The following is a 13,692-nucleotide window of genomic DNA, read 5'->3' as shown; positions in this document are numbered from 1 at the left end:
GATGTCTGATCCAAACCGGCGCATCAGGACAATACGCGGAGGAAGTGGAAGGGCGAGGCGTCTCGTCTGTTTATGCTCATTTCAGCCAGCATGTAAACCTTTTTCTATTTGTAGAATGAAACAAAGGCCTCAGCCCTTCTAGCCGAAAGACTGGGGTATACGCAGCGCTCCAGTGTCGGGAAGTAGTCGCAGACGTTCTGCCTGCAGCTTTAATGAAAGCAAACATACAGCGCCTCAGTAAAGTATTCACACCACTTTCTTTTCTACAAACCAACCCTCCGGTACCCCTTAACAAAGGCCAAAGACCTGAATCTACAGGATGACTTCCAGCGGGGCAGACGTCCACGTCTCATAGCCACTCTTCAAAAAGGGAAAGACAAGAGCACATGCAGGTCTGTGAAGGCAGCTGTGCATTATAAGTCAGGACTCAGGAGACGGCTACTCGCGTCAACTTATCCACACAGCAAACATCCAAACCTTTATAATAACTGGGACACACATCGCAGGAGGACTGTAGGTTTGGCACGTGGAGCCAACACTGAACGTCGCTCGTGATGGGATAGGGCAGGGCGACATGGCCAAAAATTAGATTACGGTATATTTCTTGATTTCGGCCGAGACCATACAATTACGATATCGATATATACAAAATAAAAGCTTCAGAAAGACTGCCAAGAATGCCCATAACAGATGCCTGTACAATCTTATGACAACTGTTTTGCCATGTTTATAAAATAACATTGTAGATATGCTTGCTTTAAAGAAACTAAAAACGCATACATAAAACCCGGAACGTCAGTCAGCGACAAATGCTGTAATCTAGGGCTGAACGATAATTCAATAATGATATATAATTGATGATACAAAAAAAAAAAAGGGTCAATAAAAAGTTCAATAGAATAACAGTTTTCTTTCCTTCTGTATTCTAGCCTATCATGTGGATTAGTACTACAGTCATTACATCCTCCCAACCAATCACAACGCAGACCCAGGAACACTCTGCCCCCCCAAAGATCCGCCCCCTTTTAAAGAGTTCAGAGAGCACACGTTTTCTTTAATTTTTTTAAAAACTTATAGTTTTGGTAAAAAGTTGGTTGAATAAAGGGTTGAGCTTGAATTCACCGTTTGTGTGTTCTGTACCTAAAAATTGGTCGCTAAGCAACAGCATAAAATGGCCAGGACTGCACCTATATGGTTTTGAATTTGTTGACAATTATCGATAAATATGATTTATATTTTATTGATATGCGTTTTTCTCTATATCATCCAACCCTGCTGTAATCATAGACTGAAATATGTATTGAAATATCACAAATGGCATATCACCTTTATTGAATCAAGTTCCAGCGCGATATATATTGATATTGAATTATTGTTCTCCCCTATGATGGAACATTCAAATACCACCCCAGTCCCATTAATCTGAGAAATAAAAGTTATGTATTAAAAGACTGAACTAAAACTGGGACGTTTCACTGATAATAACTGCGTTGCTGCAAACTAGATCCAGAGCCGGGCTGGTTTTTCCTCTAACCCAGTTTCATGTCTTACGGCCTGACAAGGCCCAAAAACAAACAGCAGCAGCACAAATAAAAACTGAAACTGCCCTGTGGTGTGGATGGCAGGCTCAGGGACAGGGTTATTAAATCTGAAACCCTGATTTTCATCTTTCTGTAAATGGAACAATTAAAAAAAACATGCACTCTTTTTTCTCCCCCCCCCCCTATCCACCATCAGAGAAATAAGAATATTCTGTTCTTCTAAGGACCTTGTCTGTAACTCTCCACGTGGAAGCCAGTCCACTCAATAACAAGTAATAAATGATACACTTTTGCTCACTCATTCACCAACACAAGCACTCTTAGTCTGGATGGAAAGCGTCTTGCATTCATGTTAATATTAGAGGCAACATGAGGCTTAGTGGATATCCTGGCAGGAGGAAAATCCATGTGCTAAATAAGAGGAAACGCTCCCCTGCTGTAGTTGACAGCACATTAGACAGTTGCACATCCACCCATCCAGTCTCATTGATTTCTGTCATCAAGGCATTCTGATGCAGCGTGTAATGGCATTTTTAAAACCAGGGGGGAATGAAGGTCTGGTCTCTGTGTTTTATTTGCAAGCTGTGACGTCGTCTTTAAAGGAGCTTTGTGACTGTAAAAGCATAACAGCCCTACTACCTCTGGGATGAAATGAAGCCAGGGGGAAGTCCTGAATGAGACTCAATCTCTCCTGATACCTTCTACTCAGCAAGCTGGAACCTCTCACCTGTGAAGAACCAGCATCATCGGCCCCTGCTGCCGGCCTCCGCTCTGCCTGACTCTGCTCTATCGTGTCAATAAAGATTTATTTTGAATACGTGCAAAGCCACAGGGAGCACGGGTTCCATGCAGAGACTAAAGAGGATTGTGTTTCTACACCATGAACTAACCAGCAAGGGACGTTAACATCGGTAACAATAGCATTCTTCTTCTTAGCTAGCTTAGCAGGATTTACTGGCATGTATAAACGCATTTAGCTAACATTATCTGCAGGCAACAGCTTTACTCAACATACACATTTTATTTTGGGGGGGTGGGGGGGGGGGGCGGACTGTTTTCTGCAGGATGCTCTGCCTTTCGATTGCAGAGCATCCTGATACGAAGCACTGCTCCCCTCTGATCGATGAGCAGTGTTCGCATGTGAGGCGTTTAAAGACGGCTCAGAAAAACACCTGTTCACATCGTAAATAACGGATCAAACATTATGCTCGTCCAAGGCACTCCGTCTGAGACTCCTCTGACCAAAGTACGTGGTTTAGGTTGTAGCGTTGGTGAGAACGTCTGTGATGGTGGGAGACAGAAAAGACGCTTTTTATTCTGGCATCGATCCTAAACGAATGCAGACATCATTTTAAAAAGGTGTTTTTTGGGACTTGCTCCCTCCATGGCCGCAGTTTGCTGCTTTCCCTTAAAAGTATAATCCACAGAGATTTTTTATTTCACAAAAAACAAAAGCAAATCTTACCCTGCTCACTGCGCCTGATGGAAAGGTACCCAGAGCTTTAAAGAAATGTTCTAGTTTATATCCCAGGGAAGTAAACATTTATGGGTTTATGCATTCCTGGAAACACTGATTAACTTTAAAAAAAATAAAAAATAAATAAAAAGTAAAGCACACCATTTTTAAAAGTGCTTTTTTTCATATAAATCAATTTGTACAGGCAGCAGCAACAGTGCCTTCAGCGACTTTGCGGTAAATACTTGTTGCCTAACATGTGACCGTTTTCCCCACTGTCAAATGAAACACTGCCTCTTTCTTCATTTTCCAGCAGGATTTCATGACTGCAATACAGAGAGAAAAAAAAAAGAAAAAAAGCTTCAAATCAAAGCTTTAGGCCTCTTTTTCTCTTCCTGCTGCTGAACACTTCCATTCAGCATGTGGGTGACTGAGATTCAGCTCCCTGCCCTCTGACCCTCTGTGCATCGTCTGGCTACCACGCCGCCTCTCGTCCCTCGGCGGCCTCTACTTCTCCTAAACGGCGGCGGCAGAGATTACAACACAACAGGAACCGCATGGCCCACACGCACACAATGAGGGGGGAGCGAGAGAGCGTAAGCGTCACTTCCTCAAACGTCGCAGTGAGTCAAAAGGCAAGCGCCTCGGTCTGCACACTGCAACGCGGTGCAAGCCTCGCAGGTTTGAGAAACGACACCCAGCGTCGTCTAGATGCCCACAGCTGATCTACCCACTTCAACCCACCCCCGGCTGTGTTAGGAGCCGCCGAGCCAGCCCTTAAACGCAAAAATCACCCACAATACTTCTCATCGATGCTCCAAAACAACCGGTCGACCCCCGCGGCGGCAGATGCGGGACGGCCCTGTGGATCCCCCACTGTGGATCCCCCACTGGGAGTCACAGCGAGCGGAAACACACCGATCCGCTCTGGCTGGGCCGAGGAGGAGGAGGAGAGCCATCGGAGGAGAGAGAGAGAGAGAGAGAGAGAGAGAGAGAGAGAGAGAGAGAGAGAGAGAGAGAGAGAGAGAGCGTGTGACGACATGTGACTTCGCAGCTCCATCTGTGCTGAATGGACGTGCCAGACCCGCGCATAAAGTTACCGTGGCAACAGAGCTGCGGCCCTGATTGGAGGTCACGCAGAGATGAAGGTTGACGCAGACTAAAAAGGCTTGTGGACTATCTATAGCGCCCCACAAGAAGACGGCTTGTCCGCGGCCGTGCGCGTGCATTGAGTCGCTACATAGATGTTAAAAAAAACACATCTTCTAGAGGGGGGGGGGGCGATCTGAGAGAGACCAGGGCCTGCGCTGGATGACGCAGAGGCCCTCCGGCGCTTTATCCGGTTCTCTTGTAAACAAACGGCTCTGATTCTGAGAGGGGAGTTTCATTTCACGCACGCACAGATGTAATCTCCGACTAATCACATTTGCAGGCCCAGGACAGAGCAGCTACACCGCGGCCCTGAGCAGATGGGCCTGCGTTCATTAGGCACCGGCGGGATTAGGAGGAGGTGCGCTACGTTGCTACCGGTGGGCGCCTCCCTCCGACTGGCCGCTGCTCTGATTACCTGAGAAGGTGAGAGGTCACCTCGTTGCTCCGCAGCCTTCACATCCAATACGTTCCCAGACTCAAGTCAGCGGCGTAAGCAATCCATCTGGGAACTATTTCGATGGATTAATGTCAGGGTTCATTAGGAATTTACAGTAGATAATAGTGTCTGTGGAGGACAGGCTTTAAAACCAACACCTTCAAAAAAAAACACAGGAAAGAATTCAAAACGACAAAAGCACGTTAATTGAGGAAAGGAAACAAAATTCGAGAGGAATTAAAGCTAACAAGGAAAAAAAAGGAAGAACTGCTGAAAGACCGTCAAGAAGAATGGACTGCAACTGCTTTTGACAGTCAGCCATGTTTTTTATTATTTCAAATGTATTCATTCAGGCATTTATGCTCCTAAAACCAGATTAATGTGTGTCTTTGCATAAAAGACGATACTTGTATATAGTTTCGCCATCTTGCCAGGTCCCTCTTGGAAAGAAAAAAAAGGAGAGACATTTTAAATCTCATTAGCTACGTTTAACTTTACATTGACAAAAGTAATTGGAACAAAGGGCCAATCGGCATAAAGAAGCGTCGTGTAAACAAGCCAATCGCAATACGTTGATCGGATTAAGCGCAATCGGAATAAATTGTAATCCGAATTAGACGGGTGGTTTATGACGATTGATAATCCGATTAATGTGAATATAAACACTTGTCAGGCTCAAGTGTGACAAACTGACCTGATTGAGCATGACGTAAAGGTGACGTATTTCCGCGTGGGCGAGTGGTAGAAATATGTCGGGAAGCTAAACTGTCAGGGGCTCCCGATACAACCTTTCTGTTCGAAATAATAAAAGAGCTCAAAAATCGCTGCTTACTCAGTAACATTTCAACCGTAATTAGAAGCCTGATCCAAGTCCATCCTGGGCACTCAGAAGACAAAAGAACTCGTATAATAATGCTTTGTTTGCTATTTCTGTAGTTTAGCAAAGACGGAAGCACCTCTGTGTTTTTAGGGGAATTTGATAACTACCAGTTCTATTCTGAATAAAGCTAGGTGCGTGTAAATGCACATTATGATTGGATTAATTGATTGTGTGACTATATAAACGGAAATATCCGATAATTTAATCTGAATACATTTTAATCTGTGAAATGTTGTGCATGTAAACACAGGGAATGTGGTTCTATCTGGTTAATTAAGGGTATTATAACGAACAAACAAATCAATGAAGGAAATAAGAAACAGGAAAAAACAAATCAAGGAAGGAAGGAAGGAAGGAAGGAAGGAAGGAAGGAAGGGCGCATAGCAATTTGCCAAATAATTATCTCCCAATATCTAGAAATGGATATATAAAGTATTTTCAAAGTTATTTTTCCTTTCCTATAGTTATCTAGATGTGTAAAATACGACAACAACCCCCATACTCTCCAGTAGGGGCTACTTTAGACTCCAGCAGACCTGGGGGCATTCCGTAATCTTTACATTCTTACATTAGTTAGCATGTGCAATGCACTACAGAGCAAAATATACTGAATCAACAATATTTGGTTGGATTAAAAGTTAAACAACAAACAAATAGCCCAATTATTAGGGTTTATTTAAGGGATTATTCCACAGAGTACTTGATCACTAAAATATCTGATGACGCAGCAGGCCTACCTCCGATACTAAAAATCCCTTACATTGACCTGAAGCAGCAGCATCTGTATCATGTACCGTATATCATTGTGGAGAGCGCATCCATTTTGATTAGAGCTGTGCATCATATTGAATAATACAGTAAACACAAAGTCAGTGTGTGCAGCATGGCCATAGCAAAGGATTGCCTGGATGCAGTATGTGGTGGGCTATTTCAGCGCTCTTTAATGCAGCTCTGCTAACTGAATGTTAATCTTAACCAATACGCTCACGGTAGCATTCACCAAAATGTAGCATTTGCATTCTTTTAAGACAACGGGAGATCATTTTTTAAAAGGTTATGTAGGTTATAGCTACAACTTTTTCATCAGTACGACACATTTTTCAAAAATAATACATCCGTAGAACATATTTTTTTAAATATTTTTTACTGAAAAATATATAGTATAGAAATAATTGTTTTAGAAATTTTGACGGGTTCTAACTATAAAAATATTTACCTGTGGTTACGATGCCAACATTGACGCAAAATGATTCTGCACCAATAGGAATAGGAGGGTGAAGTCATGTGAGACGGAGCTCAGGTTGCCAGATCTTAGTAGCTTAGAGACTTCTTCTCTCTCGACAAAAGGCAGCAAAACCAGAGTGAACATCGGCCAAGCTTTTGAGCGTTGGTGCAGAGTTAAGGAAGCAAAGGGCTAAGAAGCCGTGCGGAGGTTGATATATTCCTCCTGGACAAGTTAAATGTCTGCTAATGCTAACTATTATGCTAATGCACCTGGCAGCCGGCTGGCAAACAGTACAGCAGGGATGAGAGCGGGCGAGTGCGCCACCTACTGGCCGGGAGGAGTTTAACTTGTGGCCATCTCCTTTACCCAATGTCATAGTTGTTTTGAAACCTAAACGATTCCATTTAGCTCTTCAAGCGTTGGCCGAGATTTTAAGTCATGCAACAATCAACACGTTTCAGTCCAAAGCATATCAGTTCCACTTTATATGAACCACATGATTTCAATGTGAAATTGAAGAACTGAAAAGCATGATATGTCCCCTTTAAACACGACCTTATCTAGGCACTTGAAATATCAATGCTTTTAAAAGTGCTCTGCGCATCATTAAATGTCAAGGAAGACAGTCATTTTAAAGAAAAGGGGGGGGATTGTATCGGCTTCTTCTGAATAACACGACAGCGTTGCAACAAGGCACGCTAGTCATGAGACTGAACCCGAGAGCTCTGGGTCATATGTGAAGCGTCGAGAGCAGCAGACTCGCACAGCCATACTAAATATCAAAATGTAACATTCCTGGATTCCTCTAGAAACTAAAAAAAATAAAAAAAATCCAGAAGGGAGAAAAGCAAGCTACGTTCAAAGTCACAGAAGAGAGGCTGCTTGTGTGCGAGGCCGAGAAGGAATGGGACGATGAAAAAAGGGCCGCAGGAGCATTCTACCCTGCAGCCCACTTTAGGGAAGCTCCTTTAAACACACAATGACATCTACAGCTATGATCCAGAAAACAGAGGTGGTGTTTGGATATACAACGGCTACAAAATGCTTCATGGGTGGTTTGTTTCACATTATAGTGTATTTCAATTGCTCAAATTCACCACGATAACAAATCACCGCCAAAGGTAAACAAGAGTCCACTCCACTCCCTGAATAATCTGAGCTGCCATCAGGAAACACCGACGGATAAAATCAAGTTCAGCCAGGGCGGCGCAGGCCGAGTGTTTATGACGGCTGATATAACGCTCCGACCGCTCAGCTGCAGACCCTCAAGCCGAGTCAAAGAGAAACAAACAAAAGGAAAGCTAACCTTAGACAGATATCCACGTACTACGTCTTGCTAAAGCGCTCGTACCCCCTAGAACTTTTTCCACATGTCATTGTCACTTTACAACCACCACTGTGGTGTTTTGCTCACATTTTATGTGACAGATCAACACAAGGTATATGCATAAATGTAGCGCGTAAAGGAAATACTACACGGTTATCACAGGTTTTCACAAATAACAATATGGACAGGGCGGCAGGCATTTGTATCACCCCCAAAATGGAAAAGGCCTTACAACTAGTTGTCTTAACTGATCGATATTGATCAATCCAGCTGTTCTACAAAGACCTCAGCTGACAACTAACAGTCCTGCACTTACAATTATTTTACTTTTTGTTTATTTTTTTTTTGGAAAAGTGGCAAGAACAAACCTATTTTTGTAAAGAAACTCCTAAGAGGTTCTATGTGCAGTATGCAGCTCACATGTGGGAGATGAAGTGATATGACTATTGTGATATGGTACTACCTTGTGTGGAATGTTTATTATATATATATATATATATATATATATATATATATATATATATATATATATATATATATATATATATATATATATATATATATATATATATATATGTGTGTGTGTGTGTGTATTCTGGAGCATGTAACAAAAGTAATTTCCCCCTGGGATCATTAAAGTAAGTCTGAGTCTGAATGAGACCAAATCTGAGATCATTGGTCCACATGTAAAATGCTACGAGTGGAGGAAAATTAACCCTCACAGAAACAAGGTGGCGGCAGTATCATGCTTTGGGGATGTTTTTATTTAGCGGGAATTATGGAAGATGGGACCAATCCTGTAAGAAAGCAGGCTAGGGGCTAAAAAAGACCTGAGGGGGGAGGCTCACCTTCCAGCAGGACGAGTCAAACCTACAGCCGGAGCTACAAGCTAGTAGTTTAGACCAAAGTATATTTATGTGTTACAACGACAAAAACTCTAGAGATCAAGATCCAAAAAGACCTAAAAGCCGATGTTCCCACTGATGCTCCCCATTCAGCTGGACTGAGCACAAGCTATTTTGCAAAGAATGGGAGGAAAAAATGCTGATCTCTGGATGCGCAAAGCTGGTAAAGACCTGCAGCTGGAGTTGCAGCACAAGGATGTTTCTCCAAGTAATGACTGACGTCCTGAACTCAACCAGATGTCTTCAGATTTTTTTTTATTTTTTTATTTTTTTATGTAAACCCATGTAGGTTTTCCCATGAACGTGCTACTTTGAGTTGATCTCTAGCCAATCAGAGGTCCATTAAATAAATGCCTGGTTTTCACGTGGGGAGACCTGCAGATGCCGCCTCTGACTCTGTTTACATCGGTGGCCGCGCAGAGGTGTTAACAATAGAAAGGCCCCCGTCCTGTCCCACAGTGGGGGGGTGTGGGGGGGGGGGGGATCCACGAAACAAACGAATCAACTTTTACATCTTCATGTTGCCGGGTCAGACTTCACAGCTTCGTCCGTCCAAATAACTTCAGACGAACACAAGGTCAAAGCACGGCTTCTAGCCCCCCATCCCAAATGCAAGCCCCCCTCCCCTCGGTATGCTACAGCTAAAGCCGGGGTTGTCCGCCCCGCCACACCCAGGGAGCGCTCCCCCGGAGGGGGGCTGTCTGCGCAGGGGGGGGGGGGCTGCTTCGCTCTCCTAAGGACCAGCAGCAGGTACCGAGGCTGCTAGCAGCCAGCTGTCCCGGAGCGAACCGGACTGGCTGCTCCGCCTTAACTCGGCGGCCTGTGAGCCGCCCGCTGGAGATGCACCGACAGGGGGAAGGGGGGGAAATAAAACCCGAAACGAGGCACACTCCCGGAGCCTGCTCGCTGCTGTTTTCACGCCTCCGTGTTAGCATGTCGCAAACCTGCTAACTAGCTCGACGCGCTAGCTTGTGAAGAAAGATGGGGGGGTGAGGGAGGGGGGTGTAGGTGGCGCATGATTTACTGCTGGCATCAGACCAAAACCCCTCTCTGCAACCTCCCTCTGCATGCGGAGCGGCTGTTTTATCCTTACCAGGGCCGAGTGTGTGGGGGGGAATAAAATAAAATAAAGACTTTAACACACCTCCGCAGCCAGCGTCCACAGTCTGCGTAGCAACACCCCAGAGTCCATGCCTACATTAAGCGGCTCGCTCCCATCACGCCTACGTCGTGCATTCACGCTTCTATAAACAGGAGCATCCTGTGCATGAAAACAAACACACCCAAATCCGCCCGTGGGGATTTAACGTCGCGTTAGCTGTAGCTAGCTCGACGTCTGATTGAGGGGGGGGGGGGGGGGTGTTAGCGAACGATGCGGGTCAGCAGAACCAAGTTGTCCCCGAGCCACGGTCCGCTGCAACTCACCGAAACGCGGCGTTCGCCCTCCGTCTGCGGGTTCTCCTCCAGCGGGCACATCAGAGGACGGCGCTCCGCAGGTCGTTACACACCACGACGCTCCGCAGCACAACAGCGCGCCTCGCAACAGCTGTGTTGTGTTTTGAATGAGGGCTGAGGAGGCGCACGGCGGACGGGCGGAGCTTCCAAGGGTGCAAACTGGGGCAGGCTGCCCAGCATCCTCCGCAGACCTGCCTTTTAGTGCCTTTAAGTACAGAGATCCTTTGTCCCCCTCGGCATCATTGTAGACTAGCACAGTGTCGGTTTGACAGATGGGATCCGCGTTTCTCGTTGTCTATTGTTGTGGCCGGGCTGCAACAGAAAGCGTCTAGTGTGTGATTTGAAACGAGAGCCAAAGCTCAAGTGTTTGATTCTGCCGCCCTCTAGTGGTCGCTAGAGGTAATGCCCAATGTTTAGTAGCATAAAAAAACAAAAATGCTACAGTATAGTCAGAAAAACACGATTAAAAGAGGTGAATCACGCATATTATAAACAACCAAGAAACAGAGTGGTATATTTCAAATAGATATTTCTGATGATTTTGATGATGATTATACTGTATAACGTATGAGCATTTCTGTATTCAACAAGGATGTTGAACACAGTCACAGACATATCACGCACTGCAAAGGTATATGCACTCAATACTTGATCTGGACATAGAGACAATAAGCCTTTGGCTTTGGTGAGATATGAAGGGGGCTTTATTGGCAGCATTCACGCTGTCACTATTGTCCCCCATCTTCCTCCTAACTTTATGGTCTTACCACTATCCTGCCTGCTTGACATGCAAACCTAGATGGCCTTTATATAATTCTGGTCCTAAGGTGTCTGGCCAATCAGGTGATCCCAAAGAGGTCAGTGTGACTTCTTTTCTTTCCAGTGTGAACAGGTGCCAAGCACTGTTGGAAAGTTAAATCGACATCTCTTGTCAGCAGAGGGAAGCATAACCTATTTTTTTTAGGATTTCAGGATGAATGGCAGCCCTACCTTTGGACCTGATATATAACATAGTGGACCAACACCAGCAGATGGCACGCCCAGGTGTGACTTATCGGCACTCCATAGAGCTGGACTTTATGCAAGAGTGGCCTGAAAATGTCCTTACTCAGTGTTAAAAATAAGAAGGCACATATTGGGTTTGCAAAAAGACAGATGGGCGGCTCCCTAAATGTATGGAGGAAGGTGATCTGGTCAGATGAGACTTAAATTTTGCTTTCTGGCCACCAAGGAGAACACTGTCTTGTGAAATCCCAACACGTCCCATCACCTTAAGAACACCATCCCCACAGTGAAACATGGTGGTGGCAGCATCATGCTGTGGGGGATGTTTTTTAGCAGCAACGACTGGGAAACTGGTCCGAGTCGAGGGAAAGATGATGGTAATAAATACGGGATATTCAGGAGCAGAACCGGGGACAGTCTGTCTGTGATGTGAGATCGGGACGGAGGTTCACTTTCCAGCAGAACAATGACCTGAAGCAGACTGCTAAAGCAACACTGGAGAGGTTTAAATGGAGCTTTAAAATGTGTTGGAAAGGCCTAGTCAAAGTCCAGACCTCAATCCAATTGAGAATCTGTGGTAAGTCTTGAAGATTGTTGTTCACAAATAAAAACTATCCAGTTTAGCAGTTTAGCCTTGAGGAATGGGCAGAAATCCCAGAGGCAAGACGTGATGAGCTCTCAAATTGGGTGGAGAGGTTAAGATATATGCATTTTTATTGTTTTATTGCTGTTAAGTGTTTGCTTCAAAATAAAAATAAATAAAAATGAATGTTCAAAGTTGTCGGCATGTTTGGTAATCAAATGGTGCAAACTCTCAAGCAATCTCAGGTTGTGCGACAGCAAAGTATGAAAAATGCTAAGGGGATGAATACTTTTGCTCACCACTGAGCAAACTCCAGGCATTGGAGGACTAAAAGCAATTCTTTAAATCCTGAAGCTTAACGTTGCCCTGCTTTATCAATCCCCAAACCAGTTCTCGTGTGTGTATATGTGTGTGTGTGTGTGTGTTTGGGTTAATTGTAATGTTGGAAGGCCCATTGTGTCCATGTTGGTACCATCTAGCTTTAGTGCAGTTTTTCTACATTTCAAAACCTGATTCTGGAAACTATAGCTCTCTCACTGTCTCATGTGTAGATTTCCCAGTTGTCCAAGTGGGCAGCTGCAAGTTGAGCTCCATCCTCCAGTCTGGGGGATACTTGAAAGTTAAGAAGAACATACAAAAGAAAATGTTTTACAAAATTAAGTAGAAAACCAAAACTTGAGAAACACTTTCATTGTTTTGGCTGGTCATTGATTTGGGATCCGAAGAAGCAACTTAATTTGCTTTTATCTTAGTTCAGCTCCAAAGAAAGTGCTTTAATTTAAGTTCAATACAGGTGCATTTTAATGAATTAGAATACTACCTAAAAGTCAAAAACTGAAACTCGTATATAAAACTGTACCAATGATATATTTAAAGTCTTTATTTTTGTTGGTCTTAACAGCTGTGATTCACAACTAATGAAATTCCAAAATTCAGTTCCTCAGGAAATTAGAGTAATGCATAAGGCGATGAAAACAAAGATGTGTAGACACTAATGGAGGGAAAGTGTTTACAGCAGCTACAGCCACCCTCTGAAAGGACGGATAGCCACAAAAAGGGTCATTGTCAAACAAGCTGGCTGTTCAGAGTGCTGTCAAAGCATATCAGTGGAAAGTTGAGTGGAAGGAAAAAGTGTGGTTACAAAAAGAAGCAAGGCGCATTCAAGAGTTTAGGAGAGATTTACCAGATGTGGACTGTGGGGGGACACAGAACTTCAAGTGCAACCACACAGGCAGATCTAGGACATTGGCTAGACTTGTCCCATAACTTGTGTACGGTTTATTGTGGTCCAGTGGGCAGATCCTCCAGTCTCTTCTGTGGAGCTCTGCAGCTCCTTCAGGGTTACCTTTGGTTTCTCTGCTGCCTCTCTGCTTAATGCATCCTTGTCCAGTCTGAGTTCTGGTGGGCGGCCCTCCCTTGGCAGGAATACTGAGGTAACATGAGCTTTCCATTTGAAGATGATGGATCTGATCCTGCTCTGGGGAAACATCATATATATATATATATATATATATATATATATATATATATATATATATATATATATATATATATATATATATATATATATTCCCACCCTGACTTGTTTGGAGACCTCTGGGGCTTTTCAGAAAAATTGTGTTTATACCAACAGACCATGAGACACTTAGATTGCACACAGGTAGACTTCATTTAACTAATTATGGAGCTTTTGAAGGTAATTGGTTGCACCAGAACGTTGGGCTTCA

The 13,692-nt window shown here is 44.1% G+C and overlaps 1 protein-coding gene across 8 annotated transcripts in view; it reads right to left on the bottom strand.

Moving 5' to 3' along the window:
* The window catches only part of ralgps2 (Ral GEF with PH domain and SH3 binding motif 2), a 109,487-nt gene extending 98,809 nt beyond the window's left edge, over nt 1-10,678 (bottom strand). For 4 of the 8 annotated variants that reach the window (XM_036141410.1, XM_036141413.1, XM_036141414.1 and 1 more), the window contains exon 1: nt 10,348-10,677. The gene's annotated coding sequence lies outside the window, so the exon portion shown is untranslated. Of the gene's footprint in view, nt 1-10,066; nt 10,169-10,347 lie in introns of those variants that run through there. The other 4 variants (XM_036141412.1, XM_036141415.1, XM_036141417.1 and 1 more) reach the window with 4 other exon arrangements.
* Between the last annotated feature and the right edge of the window lie 3,014 nt (nt 10,679-13,692).

The sequence above is a fragment of the Fundulus heteroclitus genome, chromosome 9 (assembly GCF_011125445.2).
Source record: "Fundulus heteroclitus isolate FHET01 chromosome 9, MU-UCD_Fhet_4.1, whole genome shotgun sequence".
In the NCBI taxonomy this organism is placed as follows: domain Eukaryota; kingdom Metazoa; phylum Chordata; class Actinopteri; order Cyprinodontiformes; family Fundulidae; genus Fundulus; species Fundulus heteroclitus.
Note: the sequence above shows the minus strand (reverse complement) of the source record. Positions and strands in the feature narration are given on the sequence as shown.